The 20,641-nt window shown below is 41.1% G+C and overlaps 1 long non-coding RNA gene across 1 annotated transcript; it reads left to right on the top strand.

Annotated features, from left to right (window-relative positions):
• The first annotated feature begins 12,349 nt into the window (after window positions 1-12,349).
• LOC140454439 (uncharacterized) lies at window positions 12,350-20,255 on the top strand. Its single transcript, XR_011952687.1, has 2 exons — window positions 12,350-12,732; window positions 15,307-20,255. It is a non-coding gene; the product is annotated as an uncharacterized lncRNA (long non-coding RNA).
• The last annotated feature ends 386 nt before the right edge of the window (window positions 20,256-20,641 follow it).

Raw genomic sequence — 20,641 nt, 5'->3', positions numbered from 1 at the left:
GTTTTAAAAGCACAAAGGACCTGTTGACACACCAACACACTCACACTGGTGAGAGGCCATTCACCTGCTGTGTGTGTGGGAAGAGATTCACCCATTAATCTGACCAGTTCAGACACCAGCAAGTTCACATCTGACTGTAGGCATTCAATTCTGGCTGTCAATTGCAGCTAGTACTGAACCATCTTCATTCTAATACTTGGGTTTGGTTTCTGCTGACAAATTCCAATCCAGACAGAGGAGTTATTGTTCTGGATGAACAACTGAGGTTCTAACTTGCAGCTCCAATTGAGGGGCAAACGACGTCTGATGCCTTGAATTGTTTCATGTTGAAATCAGTTCAGATTATTACTTAAGAAGAAAAACCTAAAGGACAATCTCGCAGGATTGCTGTAACCAGAAAACAAAAAAAGCATTGTAGATTAAGCTTTCAGGCAAATTAAACAGGAAAGATACAAGGTTAAGTCTCATAGATGTTCCAGGCAGTTCATTGAGTGTAAATGGCATTAGTTTCAGCTGCAAAGTCCTTCAAATTCATGAAATTTCTCCATTAAAATTCCAGTTCATTTTCAAGAGTCTGATCCCAAGGATTTAGCATAACGCAACACCCAACCAGCTCAATATTCATAGGCACAGACTTGACCAACTTGCTTGATTCTGCTGATATTGTTCTTGATGCCATGGATCAATGGTAATATCAAAGAGCAGAAATAGCTGCAGAAACTGCATTTGCCATTGTCTCCTGAGCAATCTCCATCTTCAATCTGCCTGTAGTGCACCAGTGAGATCTGAGCTTGATGGTTCTGTAACTTATTTTCTGCATTTCAGTTTTAGTGTTCCTAGAAATCTGTAGGTTCAGTTTCCAGTTCAGTTCTGGTTAGAGTCTGTTTTAAATAATACATGCTTTAGAATCTATGGAACCATAGATTCTATCACACCTTGGAACAGTTATTAAAAGATAACTGGAACAATGTAACCGAATAGACCAGCATTTGTCTACAATCGGGAGCTAAGAAGGAAGAGAGACTAGTGCAGAATTGGCTCATCATTTTGAAACTTAAGGAAAAAAAATGTGCTAATACCATGTAGATTCAGCCAAAACTTCAATAATAAAACAAGCAGTATAAAGTAGACATGTACAAATCTGAACAATGAGAAAAATTATAAAGGGATAAGTTGGAAAGAGATTTTTAAAAAATCAGTGATTTAAAAAGAAAGAGATTCATTAGTAAGTAGATTTTCAGATGACGCAAACATTGTTGGTGATGTTGATAGTGAGCAGGATGGTCTCAGACTACAGTCAATGTTGATCAACTGGTAAATTATAGAATACTTCTGCTTTGCCACTTAGCACAGGCACAAAGCCAGGCAGCCTGTCATCATTGGCAGCAGTGATCAGTCAAGGGTGTGAATATGTTGCTGTATGTCACCTTGTTACATCTATCTCATACCTGCATCATATGCCAATAGCCCATGTGACAAACATACGTTGTCTGCACTTTTGACATTTTGACCAGATTATGTATTAAAATCACTTTACCCAAGTGCTTTTGCTGGTGAATCAGACAACTCGATTTTATTAACAAAATATTCCTTAGTAAAACTCAATGTGAGCATTTCCAAAATTTCCACAATATGTATTCTCTTTCTAGCACTATCTGACTGAAAAGGGATATTACCTACGATGATCCATGTTTGAGATGGGCCGTTGCAGTTTCCTTCCACTCCAATGCAGGGCTGGCTTTATTCTATGAAGCTGGTTCTCACAGGTCAGGGCAGATCTTCTCTTGGATCTTTTTGGGTTTCTGGGTAGTCTTCTGCCATAAGTTTTTCCATGATTAATTGCCGAGTCTTCACTTTGTCACTGAGAGAGGTGGTGTCCAGGTTTGTGTACTTATCCCATCATCCCGATCTTGAGAATGTTCTGTGGCCTTTGGCAAATGAATGGTGGCTCCTTTTTAATGATGTTTAATCAGTTATCTGTCAGACCTGATTTCTCCAGCTTGGATCAATTTAGAATGTCTGATTTTGGGCCCATGGTCACTTGACTAAATACTGCACATGCTTCAGCCAAGCAGCCATGTTTCAAAGTCTAAGGGATGTGGTTCCCAGACAAGACAAGGAAGAATATCAGTCCAGGGAATTGGCCACTTGAACTGGTTAGGCCCAGGGTTCCATTTTGTGAGCATCTACACTATAGGTCCATGTATCCAAAGCAAGCTTGCTGAACTTTGATGTCCAAGGCAGCAGTCAACTAGTGCATACAGAAAGCTAGATGGTCACATGCCAGAGGTAGCATGGTGCAATTTAGCGTCAGTGCAGTCCTCCAACTTTTGAGATAGCTTTCCCAGTGATTCCAGAAAACCTGCCTGCTGTTTCTATTTATGCTTTACAATGGAGATCTGAATTGATGACAACATAAGATCATCTTTTGCCTCAGGATTAATAGGTGCCTGGTGACTGGCATTCCTCTAATTGCCAGCTACCTGGGATGTTGTTCCTCACCTGATTGTGATATGTCAGTGATCTTCTCTCCAGCTGGTGCTCCGAATTCTAATCTGGCTAAAATACCCACCAAGGTGTCAGTATTTGAGAATGTGGAGGGGGCAGCCATACAAATGCATTCTCTGAGGCTTCCAGAGGAGGGAGTGTCTTGCAGGGTCAGCCTGTTAGCTGAGAATACTTTGCAGTATCTACTGACATCTGCTGGGACAACAGGGTAAAAGGGCCTTGAAAATGGGGGAGACATTTATGAACATCAAGAGAATATTCACAGTGGCGATGATGGGAGAGAAAGGCAATGATTCTTACTTGTTGCTGAGACATGGAGGTTTCAGCATCTCAACCCGAGTGGGCTCACTCATCAGAATGTTCTCCTCACAGGGGTGAGCAATTGTATGTTGAGCGCCCCCACCATCCATCTTGGCTCTCTCCACCCAATGTACATTTCTTAAATCAATGTGGGCCATTTTATCTTGGAACGGGACAAAGGGAGAGATTAAGTAAGATGGAAGTGAATAGCTCAGTTGTTAATGCTGCTGCAGGGTGGAGTGGGATGGGAGCAGTGGTGAGATGTCCTGGGTGAGTAGGCAGCTCATGCAGGGTTAGTAGGCATCAGTGGTTAAGAGTGACTGAGGGAAGACCCATATAATAGTGAGAATGGGAAGATATTGGCTTGGTGGTATTATTGCTAGGCTATTAATCCAGAGACCCAGGTAAATGTTTTGGGGACCAAGTTTGAATCCCACCACAGAAGATGGTGAAGTTTGAATTTCAATAAAAATCTGAAATTAATAATCCAATGATGACCATGAAACCACTATTGATTGGCAGAAAAATCTGGTTCACTAATGTCCTTTAGGGAAGGAAATTGCCACCCTCACCTGGTCTGGACTACATGTGATTCCAGATCCACAGAAATCCACAGACTCTTAGCTGCCCCCTGGTCAATTAGGATTGGATAATAAGTCTTTGAAAATTATATGTACAGGAAATATTAGATTAGATTAGATTACTTACAGTGTGGAAACAGGCCCTTCGGCCCAACAAGTCCACACCGCCCCGCCGAAGCGTAACCCACCCATACCCCTACATCTACATCTACATCTACCCCATACCTAACACTACGGGCAATTTAGCATGGCCAATTCACCTGACCTGCACATCTTTGGAGTGTGGGAGGAAACCGGAGCACCCGGAGGAAACCCACGCAGACACGGGGAGAACGTGCAAACTCCACACAGTCAGTCGCCTGAGGCGGGAATTGAACCCGGGTCTCTGGCGCTGTGAGGCAGCAGTGCTAACCACTGTGCTACCGTGCCGCCCACATATAGACTGCAAATATAGACTGCAAATTTGCATACAACATGGAGCATGCACAACTCTCTAGTGTAGAGGGTTCCAAAGATTTATAATCCTATTAAGGAATTTCTCCTCATCTGAGTCTGAAATCATTAGCACTTTACCCTGAGACTGTGCTCCTGTTCTGGATTTCCCTGTCGTGGGGAAATAACCTATCAGTGTCTGCTCTGTTGAAATCGTGTGTGTTTCAATGAACTGTACCACCTCCAAATACCTTTATATCATCAGCAAATTTGAGTGTAATACAGTCTCATTCTTCAAAAACATTATTAAAATGTATCTCAATATTTGAGTAACCAGGAAAAATCCCTAAAGCACTCCAGTAGTTCACTTTGCCAACTTGAACAGAGCCAATTTCTGCTTACTCTGTTTCATATTGGTTGACCAATCCTATGTCAATGTTAATATATCACCACCAACACCAGCAGCATTTTTCCTGTGCAATAACCTTTTATATGGCACCTTCATAAATGTCTTTTGGATATCTCAGTACATTACGTTTACTGGTTGTGTTTTATCCACCCTGCAATGATTACATCAGTGCTGTATTCAATTCTGGGTGTAACACCTCAGCATCAATGTCACAGCCTTTGATAGTATGAAGAAGAGATTAACCAGAATGGTAACTCAAATTACAACCTTCAGTTCTATGTAAAAATTGGAGTTGTTCTCCAGTTGAAAAGCACAGCAAAATAAAGTTAAATTAACTTATCATAGAGATTTTCAAAAACATGAAGAACTTTCACATTAATTATGGAAAAAGTGTTTTCAATGGCAGAAGCTTTAGTAATCAGGTGACACAGATTCAAGATAATTACCAAAAGATGTTTTTAAAAATCAATTGTGTTGTGATGTTCTGGGATGCATTGCTTGAATGCAGATGGAAGCTGCATTGTTGAGTATCATGACAGCAAGAAATAATTTAGAAATTTAGAGTCATGGAGTATGCAAACCAACCACATTACAGAAGAGGAAGTTCGGGCGATCTTAGAGAACATAAGGTGAATACATCTGTGGGAGCTGATCTAATGTATTCCAAAACATTGTGGCAAGACCTCACAATTATCTGTATTAAACTCCATTTGCCATTTTTCAGCCCACTTCCCCAGCTAATCAAGGTCCTACTGCAATTTCTGATAACCTTCCTCATTGTCCACGATACCTCCTATTTTCGTGTCATCTGCAAATTTACTACTCATGCATTGTACATTCTCATCCAAATCATTGATACAGATAACAAGCAGCACCAATCCCTGAGGCACATCTCTAGTCACAGGCCTTCATTTCCACAAGCATCCTTCCACTATTCCCCTCTGCTCCCTACCATCAAGCATTTTGTGCATCCAACTTACCAGCTCCCCCAGATTCTGTGTGATCTAATCTTCCAGAGCAGCCTACCATGCGGAACCTCAGTAAAGGCTTTACTGAAATCCACATAGAGTACATCTTCTTCCCTGTCCTCATCAACATTCCTGGTCACTTCATCAAAGAACTCTAATGAATTTGTGAGGCATGATCTTCGACACAGAAAGCCATGCTGATTATTCCTAATCAAACCCTGTCTTTCCAAATGCATGTATATCATATTTCTCAGAATCTTCTCAAGTAACTTATCCACCACAGATGTTATGGTTACTGGTCTATAGTTCCCAGGTTTTTCTTTGCAGCCCTTCTTGAATAAGGGCACAACATTTGCTACCCTCCACTCTTCTGGGACCTTACCCATTGCTAAAATAAATGATGCAAAAGTATCGGCCAGGGTCCCTGCAATTTCTTCTGCGGTCTCTTGCAGTGTTTTTGGATATATCTGGTCAGGACCAGGAGATTTATCCACCTTCATATATTCTAATACATCCAACACTGATGTGGACTGTCCCCAAGATATGACTACTAACTTCCCCAAGTTTCCAAGTCTTCAAAAATGCCATTCCTTAATTTGTCAGTGATGTTATTGTCAAATCATGCTGCTGAAATGCATGTTACCCCAGAACTACCTGTACTTTCATATGGAGGTAGTTACTACTCAATGATACAATCATTCATAAAATTGGCAAGGACAAAGTATCCTCAAGATGGATACAGGTAAAGAGAGCAGGAGAAATTTTGAGTCCATATATGATGTTACTTTACAGTTATTGAGTGAGGTGAGCTGTGGATAGGGGACTGCAGGATAATGAAAAGCACAAATTATGGAACTTGAATTTTAGAGCAAATTATGTAAATAGATTAACTGAAAAAAATGTCAACAATATTCTGATCGCCTCAGTCAGGTGGCAGCAGGAATTAAAACTAAAGCACACAGAAAGATGCAAGTGTTAGAACAGAAATGAATCAACAAACAGCCAGCTAGTCTGGCACTCTCTCTCTCGTCTCTCCCTCTTGCAGCTTTTAAGGGCCCTCACCACATGATCACCAACAAGCAGTAAGAACAGGATCCTTGACCCCACGATTAGATTAAGTTTGAATGTAAACAAATGTGACACGTGTTATGCACCAGACCAGGCCCCCTCAAATCATTTCAAGAAGGTAGGCCAGATCCTAACTTGTCTAGCTGTTTTGAGCAGGTATAAAGCAAATATTTCAGGAGTGACCAGCTGGTCAAAATCTCTTGGTTTTAAACAAAACAGAATTTAATTACAGAGTACTGAATGAAAGAGAACAGAATACAGAAAAAAGTAACCTATTCAAAAACCCAATAGATTATTGCAACTTAATGATGCTATTTCAAATTCCTTCAACAATCCCCATAAACAGCCCTTGGCAAACAAAAGGTAAAATCAAACACAGGGTCTTACAGGAGAGATGTCAGAGAGAGGGAGGATCAACATGGACCTGCTTCTTTGGGTCCAGCCGCTTCAAAACTGACTGCTTGCTCTGAACATCCATACTGCTTAACCCAAACCAAACCAGAGAAAATCTAGGAGAACTGGCCACTCTTCTTCCATTGTACAAGTTTGCTTTATAAAACTCAAAAGCTTCTTCAAGTAGACAAAATGGAGCCTCTGTCTTTACATCCCCTCTGAAAGAAAAGAAACCCAAGGACCACCTAACCTTGTTAAAGGAACAACACTATCACATGCAATTGTGCCATGACTGTAATTAAGAATATTACTACTATTAGTATAACTATGAAAACGTTAATGCTCTGTGAGGTCTTCTCAACCTTGATCCCATTGGAGGCAGACAGGCAAATGGTGAAATGAGAACATAATGTTCATATGACTTGCTGATTCCATCATGGTCTTGAACATACATCACTGGTAGGATATATTTACGGGTTGGTCTCCAAAGGCAATTATGATAATTAATTTGATGATACATCCTTATTGTCATATTGTTCATGTTAATGATGATTATTTTCATTGTAGATTTAAGTATCTGGTGTAGGTTATATACTGTTATTTTACAGTCTCACACAGTTATCGCTGATTTGTATCTGCATGTGCAATTGTAACATGTGCAAATGTAATATCAGCAGGGGTGGATTGTATAGGATGGGTTAGAATTGGTGATGACATTCCACACCTGTGTGACCTTGAAGAAGTCCTGTGATAGGTGACTCAAATTTCTTTATGTGCCAAAGACAGCACATATCAACTTCTTTTTCTGTACTTGTGGCTCATTGCACTGTACAAGTGAGAGAGCTTTGTTCTGAATCATTGGTCTTCCCCTCGGACCAGGACCGCGCACAGTGTCAAGAAAGAACTAAGCCTTCAGACCAGCTGTTGTTTGAGGAGTCCTTGATGGGCATAGGGGCATGAGACTTATTGTTGTTTTCCTTTCCTTTTCATTTTTAAAATTTACTTATTAAGTGTTCATATTTAAGTACATTTCTGTTGTTGAGCCTTCTCTTAACTACATTTAATCAAATCCGTTTGGATATATTTTGTGATCCAGATCTTAACCGTTTAGAGCATAAAAATATCTTTCATCATGTCATGTTCTTTTTTTGAATTCCACCTTAAATCTGTGCCCTCCAATTTCGATCCAATTTTTTTGAGGATGTAACTATGAAGATGGACGAGGGAGATCCAGCAGATGTAGTGTACCTAGACTTTCAGAAAGCTTTTGAAAAAGTCCCACATAGGAGGTTAGTGAGCAAAATTAGGGTGCATGGTATTGGGGGAAAAGTACTAACTTGGATTGAATTTTGGTTGGCTTGTAGGAAACAAAAAGTAGTGATAAATGGCTCCATTTTGGAATGGCAGGCAGTGACCAGTGGGGTATCGCAGGGATCAGTACTTGGACCACAGCTTTTTACAATATATGTTAATGATATAGACGATGGTATTAGTAATAACATTAGCAAATTTGCTGATGATACTAAGCTGAGTGGCAGGGTGAAATGAGATGAGGATGTTAGGAGATTACAGGGTGACCTGGACAAGTTAGGTGAGTGGTCAGATGCATGGCAGATGCAGTTTAATGTGGATAAATATATGGTTATCCACTTTGGTGGCAAGAACAGGAAGGCAGATTACTACCTAAATGGAATCAATTTAGGTAAAGGGGTGTTCTTGTACACCAGTGAATGAGGGTAAGCATGCAGGTACAGCAGGTAGTAAAGAAGGCTAATAGCATGCTGGCCTTCATAACAAGAGGGATTGAGTATAGAAGCAAAAAGGTTCTTCTGCAGCTGTACAGGGCCCTGGTGAGACCACACCTGGAGTACTGTGTGCAGTTCTGGTCTCCAAATTTGAGGAAAGACATTCTGGCTATTGAGGGAGTGCAGCGTAGGTTCACGAGGTCAATTCCTGGAATGGCCGGATTACCTTACACTGAAAGACTGGAGCGACTGGGCTTGTATCCCCTTGAGTTTAGAAGACTGAGAGGGGATCTGATTGAGACATATAAGATTATTAAAGGATTGGACACTCTGGAGGCAGGAAACATGTTTCCGCTGATGGGTGAGTGCCAAACCAGACGACACAGCTTAAAAATACGGGGTAGAACATTTAGGACAGAGATGAGGAGAAACTTCTTCACCCAGAGAGTGGTGGCTGTGTGGAATGCTCTGCCCCAGAGGGCAGTGGAGGCCCAGTCTCTGGATTCATTTAAGAAAGAGTTGGATAGAGCTCTCAAGGATAGTGGAATCAAGGGTTATGGAGATAAGGCAGGAACAGGATACTGATTAAGGATGATCAGTCATGATCATATTGAATGGTGGTGCAGGCTTGAAGGGCAGAATGGCCTACTCCTGCACCTATTGTCTATTGTCTATTACTAGGAATATTTTTCTTTATGCACTCTGTATAGACTTTCTACATGATTTTGCATATCTCGATCAAATCTTCACCAAACTTACTTTTGAATTGAATTGAACTAATTGTCACATGTACCAAGGCACAGTGAAAAGCTTTGTCTTGTGAGCAATACAGGCAGATCAGAGTTAAGTAGCATAGATAAGTAAATAATGGGTAAACAGCGGCAAAAACGAAAATGCAGGTACAGGCGAATGTTAAGAATTTGTGAGTCCATTCAGTATTCTAACAACTGTAGGGGAGAAACTGTTACGAAACTGGCTGGTGCATGTGTTCAGGCGTCTGTACCTTCTCCCTGATTGTACACGTTGTAGAAAAACATTGCCAGGATGGGATGCATCTTTGAGAGTGGGCCTGGTAGATGGACTCTATAGATCGGAGGTTGGCCTTTGTGATTGTCCAGGCTGAGTTCATTAATCTCTGTAACAGTCTCTGATCTTAATGGTACAGTTGCTATACCAGGTAGTGATACATCCAGACAGAATGCATGGTGCACCTATAAAAGTTGGCAAGGGTATTTGCCGTCATGCCAAATTTCCTCAGCTGCCTGAAGAAGAATAGACATTGTTGGGCGTCCACATGAAGAGTCCAAGAAAGCTTGTTGTGGATGACCACTCCCTGGAGCTTGACACTCTCCACTCGTTCCACCTCTATGCTGTTAATATGTAGAGGGGCATGAGTAACATCCCGCCGAAAGTCAATAATGGTTTCCTTGGCTTTGCTGGCATTGAGAGCTAGGTTGTTCTCAGTGCACCATTTTTCCAGGTCTTCCACGTCCTGTCTGTAGTCTGTTTTTTTACCATCTGAGATTCGACCGATAATGGTGGTATCATCAGCGAACTTATAAATGGTATTAGTCTGGTATTTGGCAATGTTGTCATGGGTATACACTGAGTGGAGTAGGGGGCTGAGTATGCACCCCTGGGGGGATCCAGTGTTGAGTGTTAGTGAGGATGAAATATTATCCCAAATCTTCACTGATTGTGGCCTGTGGGTCAGGAAACTTAGGATCCAGTTGCAGAGAGTGGGGCTTAGTCTGAGATAACTAAGGTTAGTAATCAGTTTTGAGGGGATAACAGTGTTGCAGGCTGAACTGTAGTCAATGAGTAGGATTCTTACACAGCTGTTCTTGGTGTCAAGATGTTCTCGGGAGGAGTGAAGGGCAAGTGATATGGCATCTGACATGAATCTGTTGGTCTGAGAGGCAAACTGGAGTGGGTCAAGAGTAGTGGGGAGGCTGGAGTTGATTAATGCCATTTCTCCAAGGAGAACAGCCAAGGCTTTTTTAAAATTGTGGATTGAAATGAGAAAATAACAGTTTTAAAACCAAGGATTGCTACATGGTTTGAAAGTAAAAAAAACTTGATACTAATTGTGAAATACTATTTCCATAGCTGTGGGTTACACTAATGGTGACATGCAAACTGAAGCTGAATGGTTGTGTACAAATGTAGCCTTGGTTGGTAACAAGTAATAGAATGATTTCTTTTATCGTGACCAGTTAGCACAGATAAAGGTCTTCTAACTGGCAACAACTGTGTGATGGGTTCTGAAGTAGTTGAACAGTTTGGGACCATAAACAAGATGGAGTCAGACCTTTGGACCTCCACCAGTTTAGGAGTTTAGCAGTAATCCACCTGAAGCCTGATGAAAAAATAAACAATTTTATCTTTCATTCAGTACTTACTGTAAGGTGTGACTTTTAGTTGATAAATCACAGAGTTTTCATAAGTGAACCAGCTACTTTGTACTTTTTTGCAAATCAATGGAAATATCTGGAGAATAACAACTGAAAAGCAACTTTTGACCAGCAGAAGAATCATAGGAATCATCTCAGCAATCCTTGTGAAATGGAAACAGTGAACTGCTTTCCCTTTGTCCATTCCTGTACTTTTAATGTCTGTATCTGTATGTACGTAAAGGGGTGTTTATGAGGAAATTAGAGTTTTAACTAGTAGAGTTATATGCTGATAGTTCATAATTGTTTACCTGTAGCTAGAATCTAATTGCTTATAATAAATTGTAATTTTTGTTAAGTACAAAAAAACTGGTGTATGCTTTGTCAACTGGGTGTGGACATCAGGTGAATTGAAGAGTCTGCATTTATAAAAAAAACTTAAAAAAAAAACTTTTATGATAACTCTGGGAATAGCAGGTCTTGATTTCCAGTGTCCCAGTGAGGTGTGACAAGATTAAATAATAAGTTTCAGGAAAGCTTTGGATAAATAAATAAAGACTATGAAGAAAGATCAAGGGATTGTAACTCATTTGATAATACACTGAAGAATCTGCACAGGCACGAAGATGTGAATGGTACCTTCTAACTGTGGACTAGTTTATGCCTGTTTCTTTGCCACAAATTCTGCCACCAACACCAGGCACTCATTCTCCTCCCTTCTCTCGTCCACATCTTACAGGAACCATTCCCACCTGGACAGACTTATCCACTCCTCGAACAACTCACCACACCTTCCTTTCAGAAGAAGCAGTGATTTACTTGTATTTCATTCAATCTAAGCTCTGTGTGGAAAAATGTCCGCAAACTTCCACTTGTATGCTACTCCAACACACCACTATGTTCCCATGCCAACATTTCTGTCCCAGGCTTGCTGTTGTGCTCCGGTGAAGCTCAATATGAGGGGAAGGAATAACACTTCATCTTCTGTTTAGATAGGACTCAACACTGAGTTTAACAATTTCAAAGCATCCATATTTGCTACCCTTCTCCACACCTCTCGGTCCTGCTCTGTATGGGTCGTTCTGAGCTATCATATTTTCACTAATCACACTTCCCATTAACATTTATTTAGCATTTATTTCTTGACTGACTTATTATCAGCACTCCTTTTGTCTGTTTCTAATTTCCCTCCCTCAATGTGTACCTTCTTTACCTATTCGAAAAACTCCATTCCGTCTCCCAACCTCACATGAATACTACTATTTTTCAGCTGCTTTTCAGTGGTGACGAAGGGCCACTGGACCCGAAATGTTAACTGTTTTTGTTTCCCCAGATGCCGCCAGACCTGCTGAACTTCTCGAGCACTTTTTGCTTCAGATCTCCAACATCCTCAGTTGTTCCATTAAATGACCACCTGAAGGCAATGGCAAATGCCCCTACCCAGAATACCCCGCGAGACAGAAGCAGCTCTGGTTCCCGCAGAAGGGCGGCTCTGCGCAGGCGCACGACTTGCCCGCCCCCGCGATGACCGCAGGCCGAGTGACGCATGCGCAGTGCGACACCAGGCGGCTGAACGCGCGACCGGCGAAAGCATCGAGAAGATCTGAATCGCGGCCCCGAATCAGAGTCACTGGGTCCCCAGGACCCGAGGGAAGGGGTGCACCATTAAACAGATGGTCTTGTGCTTCCCCGATTCGAGCCGCCGTCTCACGCTTTCTTTTCTCATTTTCACTGAGTCTGACGCATAACAAAGGGACTGTCCAGAAGACCTCACGCATGTGCACGGAGAGCCGGTGTACAATGGATAGAGCGGTTTCCGAGCCGTGAGGAATTGTGGGAACTGCAGCCGCTATTAACGAAGCCTTTGATGTGGAATTGTGGATTACACTGGCATGGAGATCGGCCAGAAAACTGTCGGTTTAACCTTGAGTACATGTGAGTATAGTCGTACCAAGTAATTTCAGCAGTAAAATTGTAAAAGGTGATACATTCAAAGTTTGGGAGAAGATTTGTAGCTCGGGTGCTCGTTGTTGTGGTCGTGTTCGCCGAGCTGGGAATTTGTGTTGCAGACGTTTCGTCCCCTGTCTAAGTGACATCCTCAGTGCTTGGAAGCCTCCTGTGAATCGCTTCTGTGATGTTTCCTCCGGCATTTATAGTAATTTGTATCTGCCGCTTCCGGTTGTCAGTTCCAGCTGCAGTGGCCGATATATTGGGTCTAGGTCGGTGTACTTATTGATTTGAATCTGTGGATGAGTGCCATGCGTCTAGGAATTCCCTGGCTGTTCTCTGTTTGACTTGTCCTATAATAGTAGTGTTGTCCCAGTTGAACTCATGTTGCTTGTCATCTGCGTGTGTGGCTACTAAGGATAGCTGGTCATGTCGTTTCGTGGCTAGTTGGTGTTCATGGATGCGGACTATTAGCTGTCTTCCTGTTTGTCCTATGTAGTGTTTTGTGCAGTCCTTGCATGGGATTTTGTACACTACATTGGTTTTGCTCATGCTGGGTATTGAATCCTTCGTCCTGGTGAGTTGTTGTCTGAGAATGGCTGTTGGTTTGTGTGCTGTTATGAGTCCTAGTGGTCGCAGTAGTCTGGCTGTCAGTTCAGAAATGTTTTTGATGTATGGTAGTGTGGCTAGTCCTTTGGGTTGTGGCATGTCCTCATTCCGTTGTCTTTCCCTTAGGCATCTGTTGATGAAATTGTGGGTGCATCTGTTTTTGTTCTTCCTCTTTTTGCAGTTCTGGTGTACTGCAGTGTGTTGTGGTCCTTTTGTCTTGATGCAACTGCTTTTGTGTGTGTTGGGGTGGTTGCTTTTGTAGTTTAGGACTTGGTCTGTGTGTGTGGCTTTCCTGTATACCTTTGTGGTGAAATGTCCATTCGGTGTTCTCTGTACCATCACATCTAGGAATGGGAGTTGGTTGTCCTTTTCTTCCTCTCTAGTGAATCGGATTCCTGTGAGTGTGGTGTTGATCCGGTGTGTGTTCTCTATTTCTGTGTTTTTAATGATTACAGAGGTATCATCTACATATCTGACCCAGAGTTTGGGTTGAATTTGCGGTAAGACTGTTTGTTCTAACCTTTGCATTATTGCTTCTGCTATGAGTCCAGAGATAGGTGAGCCCATGGGTGTGCTGTTAATTTGTTCATATATTTAGTTGTTGAATGTGAAGTGTGTTGTGAGGCACAGGTCCAGTAGTTTGAGTATGCAATCTTTATTGATAGGTTCCTGGTCTTGTTGTCTGTTCTGTATGTCCAGCAGGTTGGCTATTATTTCTCTGGCTAGAGTTTTGTCGATAGAGGTGAAGAGTGCCGTTACATCAAATGAGACCATTGTTTCTTCCTTGACTATGTGTATATTTCTGACGATGTCCAAGAATTCCTATGTTGACTGTATAGAGTGTCTGGGTCCGCTGATTAGCTGTTTCAGTTTCTACTGTAGTTCTTTAGCCAGTTTGTGTGATGGTGTCCCTGGTAGTGATACTATGGGTCTGAGTGGGATGTTTGTTTTGTGCAGAAGCAGTAATGCAATGGACTCATAGCAGAAGCAGTCATGTAAAGGTTAGAACAAACAGCCTTTCCGCAAATTCAACCCAAACCCAAAGGACTAGCCACACTACCATACATCAAAAACATTTCTGAACTGACAACCAGACTACTGCGACCACTAGGACTCATAACAGCACACAAACCAACAGTCACTCTCAGACAACAACTCACCAGGACAAAGGACCCGATACCCAGCTTGAGCAAAACCAACACAATATACAAAATCCCATGCAAGGACTGCACAACACACTACATAGGACAAACAGGAAGACAGCTAACGATCCACATCCATGAACACCAACTAGCCACGAAACGACATGACCAGCTATCCTTAGTAGCCACACACGCAGATGACAAGCAACATGAGTTTGACTGGGACAACACTACTATTATAGGACAAGCCAAACAGAGAACAGCCAGGGAATTCCTAGAGGCATGGCACTCATCCACAGATTCTATCAACAAACACATCGACCTGGACCTAATATACCAGCCACTGCAGCGGACAGCTGGAACTGACAACCGGAAGCGGCAGAGACAAACCACTATAAATGCCGGAGGAAAGATCACAGAAGCGCTTCACAGGAGGCTCCCAAGCACTGAGGATGTCACCTAGACAGGGGATGAAATGTCTGCAACACAAATCCCAGCTCGGCGAACAGAACCACAACAAGGTGATACATTATAGGATGCTAAACCAGCTGCTCCTTAATCCGAAAAAAAAATTGTATAGATATAAGTATTATTGAAGAGGCTTTTAAACCATTTGACTATGTATGTACAGATTTTAAAAGATTAGTTTTATCGAATGTAGGTTTTTATGAAAACGCTGTGGCTTTCAGTCACATTTTTTCTATTACTAGCATCACAGATCACCATTTCATTTATTTTCAATTGCACAATCTGCCTTTTTGAATTTTCGTTCCTTTTCATTTCTTTTCGTTGTTTTGTATTAATTTTACAGAATACCAGAAGGGATGCATCTGGAGGCAGGAAACCTAAGTCTATCATCATATCAAATCCTGAAAGAGCCCCTTGGAATTGTCAGAACAGGAATATCATCAGCTTTTAAATGTGGATAAATATTTGTCCATTCTACCTATGGGAAAAAAAAATTCAAGTGAGAGTGTTTAAGTGGAGTACTGTGGAAAGAGCTTGAAATTGGAAAAATATGTCACATAACTCATACACATGGTTCATTCTGTGCACAGGGCTGATTCTCCAACTAGGAGAAACTCAAGGGCAGTCACACTATGGAGAAACCTTGGAAATGTGAGGACTGTGGGAAGCAATTTAATTACCCCTCAAAGCTAGAAACTCATCGGCGCAGTCACACTGGGGAAAGACCATTCACCTGTTCCGTATGTGGGAAAGGATTCACTCTGTTGTCCAACCTCCAGACACATCAAAGGGTTCACACTGGGGAGAAACCATTCACCTGCACTGACTGTGGACAGCGTTTCACTACATTATCCAACTTGCTTAAACACCAGCGTATTCATACAGATCAAAGACCTTTTAAATGTTCTGACTGTGAAAAGAGCTTTAAGAGCAGAAATGAATTGTTGACACACCAACGCACTCATACTGGTGAGAGACCATTCTCCTGCTCTTTGTGTGGAAAGGGATTCACTCAATTATCACACCTTCTCAGACACCAGCGGGTTCACACTGGGGAGAGGCCATTCAGCTGCTCAGCCTGTGGGAAAGGATTCGCCAATTCATCTGAGCTTCTTAGACACCAGCCAGTTCACACTCGGGAGAGACCGTTCACCTGCTCCATTTGTGGGAAAGGATTCACTCGATCATTCACCCTGCTGAAACACCAGCGAGTTCACAAGTGACACAAGGGAATGGATTTTGCTGATCTCACTGTTATTCATCATTGCCTGGAGTGTTATTGTACAAAGCTGAATGTGGTGCAGGAACAAAGAGATCTAGAGGGGCAAATTGCATCCTTTCCCAGGGTGCTTATGTGCTTTTTAACATATGGAGGACAGAAATGTGCAAAGCACTTGAATTGCAGGATGGCCACGGTTCTAACATAATTTCATTACTTTCAACTACCGCCAAATATATAATGAGACAGAATTAATTATCTTGTAACAAATTATCTATAAACAAAAATGATCATAACATGACAAAATATCATGTTATGTATGTAGAGTATGTAGACAGAGTTGGCAATAGTGCAGTAGCAAAATAGGTTAAAGGATACAATGGTGTGAAGCACTGAGAGGTGTTTATGGAAATATTTCCACACCAGACAAAGATATATTGCACTGAGAAGGAAATGCTCTTTGAGAGACAGGCACCACTAAACTAAAGAAGTTAAATATGGAATCAAAATAGAAAATGGTGGGGAAGTTCAGCAGGTCTGTGGAGAGTGAAACAAGTGTAAATGTTCAAGTACTGCTCCTCCGAACTGAGGGGAGAGGCAGAAAGTGATGGGCTTTAAACTATAGAAAAGGATGGAGATGAGCAAGTGGAACAGTGGTGAGAAGGTGAAGGAAAATTATTGATAAGTGGAAAAATGAGGATTAATGATTGTAAAGAAAAGAGAAGTTCAGAGTAGATGCTACTAGGAGAATATAGGTCAGCTATGCTGAAAGCAAAACTAAGAAAAGCAGATACTGGGTTGGGATGGCTGGTTTGCAGGCAGAGAAACAAAATGGGAGAGAGAGTTCATGGTCTGAAATTGTTGAACCCGTAGTTGAGTCCTGAAGACTGTAATTAGCTTAAATGCAAAATGAGGTGCTGTTCCTCCAACTTGCAGTGGGCTTTGCCAGAATACAGGACTTGGACAGAAATGTAATCATGAGAATAAGATGGTGTATTAAAAAAGCAAGTGACTTGGGGGTCAGTGTAATGGTTGCTGACTGACCAGAGATGCCCTGCAAAGTGGTTACCCAGTCTAATCCTGGTCTTGCCAATGTAGAGGAGACTACATTGTGAGTAGCGAATGCATTACATTAGATTTGAAGAAGTCCAAGTAAATCACTGCTTTACTTGAAAGGAGTGTGGGGGACTTTAGATAATGAGAAGAGAGGTGGGAAAAGGGCAAGTGTTACACCATCAATTATATGAGAAGATGCCAATGGAGGGAGATGAGGTTTTGAAGGGAGACCAGGATGTCAAAGAGGGACTGCTACTTCTGGAATGTTCACAGGGGTGGATTGTAGCATTATGCTGGAGGTGGTCAAAATAGTAGAGAATGATTCCTTGCATATGATGTGTTGGGAAATGAGGACAAGCATATTGTTTCGGGAAGGATGAGGTCAGAGGTCAGAGTCAAGCATGGTTAAGGCCACTATCCAGCCCAATGGGTGCAAACTTCATCAGAACAGAAAAAGAAACTTTGGTGTGGGCATGGGTATTCACGTGAATTTAAATGGTCCAGCTGAGATCAGGTTTCCCAAAAGTGCACTTAATGGCCCACTTCCCATACTGATGAAAAGCAAAACTTCTGGAATTGGGGTGGGACTTTCATTTTAAAGGTTCTTGGAGTCTCACTAATTCATGAACATGTAGCCCTTTATGTCTATACGTCATGAGGCCCCAGTGCTGATCCCTGTGGCACTCTTATTAGTTACAGCCTGTCAACCCAAACAATTATCCCTATTCTCTGCTTTCTGTTGTTTAAACAATCTTCTACTCCTGTTCATATGCCATGAACTTTTAATTTGTGAAGTAACCTTTGAAATGGCACTTTATTGAATGCCGTCAGGAAATCCCATTTATTCATCTTATTGTTACTTTTTAACGAACAAATTAGTAAATATGACTTTCTTTCAACATTGAACTAGCCAAGTGTAACAATGAATTGTAGTTATCTCACAATGGTCTTCCCCATAATGGCACAGATAGCAATCATAAAAACTGTATCAGTGATGACAGCACAGTCAACAACAGAGGCTAGCTGCAATGCTTCATTAATGTGCTGATGCTACATGTTGGGAACACTATAACAAGATTGCATCCATTTATTACTGTATCAGTGTGAATAGTTTTGATTCAAAGATGAGGAGTAGATGAAGTGGGAAGTAAGAACAGAAATAGCATCATTCACAGACTTGAAATGAGCTTTGAGGTATCTTGAAGTCAAAACTGGAATTTTGTGCAAGTTCTGATTAAAGTGAAATTGAAGCATGAATGCTCAATGGTTTAATCCTATTGAATTGATGTGTACAGTATGGCAGCTGATAATGGCAGCCACACTGGTCACCAGCAAAGTAATTTGTCCACTTGATGGGAGGAAAATATTCTTTCTGGTCTTTGTCAGAAACTGTGTCTTCAGGTTGAAATCTTAAACCAAGTCTCTGTCTGCTCTCTCAGGTGACCATAAGATTCTGTGATATGATTTGAAGGACATCAAGAGTTGTTTATGGTGTTCTTAGCAAAGTAATTATAACATAATTGTAACAAGATCTATACATAAATGGCTGAAGGAAGCATGTGGAGAAATGGACATTGAAAATGCTAAAAAGAAATAGTGGTTGCCTTGAAATTTTATGTTACTGTTTTCATATCATGAACATGCTCAATGCTTGATGATACATTTCTTTTTTTTAAAAAAGGTTGATCTTAATATCTGTCTGTCTTTTAAGAATGAAGCATGGATGGAGCCCAATTTCTGATGGGAGTGGAACAGGCTTGTCTGTCCTTGATAGGATTTGATGGCATGAGTAGTGTGCTACCTGGGCACATGCTTGACTGACAATATGAACACTGATCTTTCAAGTTATACTGATGTAATTTTGTTTCTGCTTTACCACATGTTGGGATTCTTCCTTTAGGGATAGACAATAAATTGACTGATGAGATTGATTATAGGTATTAGTACTGAATGACTGATGATTTGATGTTTCTAATGTGTATGTGTATTCATTCACAAACACTTTGTGAATGAAGACATGTGCAACTTACTATGCTTTTGGTAATAAATATATTGTATTCAGTGCCCTGAAAAGTTGTATAAAATGCACATTTGCTTTGGGTAATTATGTGACAATTGGACCTCATTCAATTGCAATCAATGTGGTATTTACAGGTTTGACCACGAAAACTGTACAAAATAATGACCAGCCTGTGCACATGTTACACCATTAATGTCACATTTGACTAAGCTTTGTCTGCCTTATAAATAGGAACCCTCCTGCTTTCTCTTTACAGTAGTCATTGCCAGGGGTAGCTTACATTCTCTCTGACTGTGACTGAAAGTTTTCTGTTAATCCTGAGGCTGGGACGATCATTTCTCAATGTTTCAGACAGTGTTTTCTTTCACATGAGACATGTCAGTTGCATTCAGGCCATGTCAGGGAATCCAAGAGCACGTGTTATCCTTGGGTTCATCAATCAGGATGGGCATTTTTCATTCATGTGCCTGATTTTGCAAGTATCCTCTTTTCAAATAAACATTTGTTGCTCTGTTTAAGAACAACATATTTTCCTAAAGGACTATAAACTCAAAAATGCAAGTTGGACACTGCTATGTAGCTAAAAGATACCAAGTGAGTTCTTTTTTTGAATTCTGAAACTTCAAGCTCAAGTGGGATTGAGTGGTGTACAGTTTAAGTACACAATGTTTGGAGCGGTGAAGTAGGTACTACTGACAGTGGCACCAGGAGTCATTGAGTTAAGGAAAAGCTGCCAGACAACAGCCTTTCATTGGTCTAGCTCCAGTTTGTTACAGTGAATGCAGTGGAAGACACATGGTAGAAGCCTACAAATTTACCATTTCTCTCTGTGACTGAAAAGACAACAATTCTAGACTCATTCGAAAAAAGAATTCTCATACAAGAAAAGACTTTGGTCCACCTGAACGGCTGTTAAAATGAATATTGATCATTGGCTCTGCAGGCAACATTGTGTGACCATTACAGGAAAATATTAAAAGAAGTGCGATAAACCATCCCTGCTGGTTTTGAGTTTGACTTCAAGCATCTGTCTTTATTTTTCCATCTAAAATGTTTCTATCAAACCATCTGGTTTTGTGTGTCTTATTTATGAATTAATCTGAATAAGTTGCATAGTAAATTTGTTATTGTCCTGTATATCACAAAACTTAGTGTGAATTACTTTTGTCCTGAATTGCAGTCCATAATGCAAATCCATTATCTTGCTTGTGTTATTGGATTGTGTCATGTTTGTGATGGGATTATGAAAAGTGAGGCTTGATTATAATTGAATCGTGTCATGTGACTTTTATGGAGAACCTGACTAGGACGATAATGAAGAAACTTGACTATGTGTGAAGCATCGAAATTTTATTTCTAAAATTGTAATCTGAACTCCAATCT

The sequence above is a fragment of the Chiloscyllium punctatum genome, chromosome 29 (assembly GCF_047496795.1).
Source record: "Chiloscyllium punctatum isolate Juve2018m chromosome 29, sChiPun1.3, whole genome shotgun sequence".
Taxonomy (NCBI): domain Eukaryota; kingdom Metazoa; phylum Chordata; class Chondrichthyes; order Orectolobiformes; family Hemiscylliidae; genus Chiloscyllium; species Chiloscyllium punctatum.
The sequence above is the reverse complement of the archived record's forward strand: the minus strand, read 5'-3'. Positions and strand labels throughout refer to the sequence as shown.